Below are 1,117 nucleotides of genomic sequence, written 5' to 3'. Positions count from 1 at the left end.
TTAGTGCAGAAGGGTTTTCAATTTCGAAGAGAATAGACATTTACTCGTTTTTCTTGACTCTTTTTGATGTCATTCCCGTTGTGAAATCAAGTGAAATGTGCAGAAAACACGAGAATTCGAGAGAATAATCCACGGCATTCTTGGCATACTATATTAAACTGATAAAGGAAAAATTTGGTCAATGAAAGATGTGAAATTAGAAAAAAAAAGTCAAAATGTAATTATATTTTTAGGAAAGCAGAAATCGCAGTCCCGTTTTATATATTGCACGAAAAAATATCTAAAGTTACGAGAAGAAATACTTCAAATTTTCAGGTATGGAATTTCACATACGAGAATTTTATAGACGTGGAGCTTTCTATACCTATCACATCAATTAATCATATTAATGTTTTAAAACGCCGTTTTCGTGCTCAAAACTAATAGCGTCTAAACCGTTACCTTTTTATGTTTTAATGACATTCAATTAGCAAGGGACTGGAAAGTGAAGAATATTTTTCAATATTAAGAGCCATAGTAGTCAAGGGAGAGCAAGGAGTTGAAGGAAGAAAGTTTTAGAAAAGCGTGTAAAAGAGCGACTTAATCGCCGGTAAACTCTAAGCTTGCTCATATGACCCATTTGCACGCTTTCCTAAAACTTTCTTCTTTCAACTCCTTGCTCGCCCTTGAGTACTATGGCTCTTAATATTGAAAAATATTCTTCACTTTCCAATACCTTACTAATTGAATGTTGTTAAAAAACATAAAAAAAAATAAAATTGACTGCCTCTTAGCCGTTAATAAAAAAGAAAAAAAAACTTAACTTTTGGAGTATAGTTGCTTTTATAATAGCGCATCTACAGGAATATATTGTTCAGTGTTTAATTCACCTATAAGTGATATACGAAATTTAATTCCTAATTAAGATAAAAACTTTGTGTCTTCAGCAAAGTTGTAGAAAATATTACTATAAATGAAATTGATGAAGACAGTACATACCTTCAATAGTCTTCAATAGTTTTCGAGTTATGAAACCCGTTATATGGAAGACCCCTTAAAATTAGTTTTTTCATGATAACTGTTCTAGTTATTGTCCCACGTTCTTGGAATCTTTCCAGTGGCGCAGCCAGGGGGAGGT

Source organism: Topomyia yanbarensis, chromosome 3 (assembly GCF_030247195.1).
Source record: "Topomyia yanbarensis strain Yona2022 chromosome 3, ASM3024719v1, whole genome shotgun sequence".
NCBI classification, from domain to species: domain Eukaryota; kingdom Metazoa; phylum Arthropoda; class Insecta; order Diptera; family Culicidae; genus Topomyia; species Topomyia yanbarensis.
Note: the sequence above shows the minus strand (reverse complement) of the source record.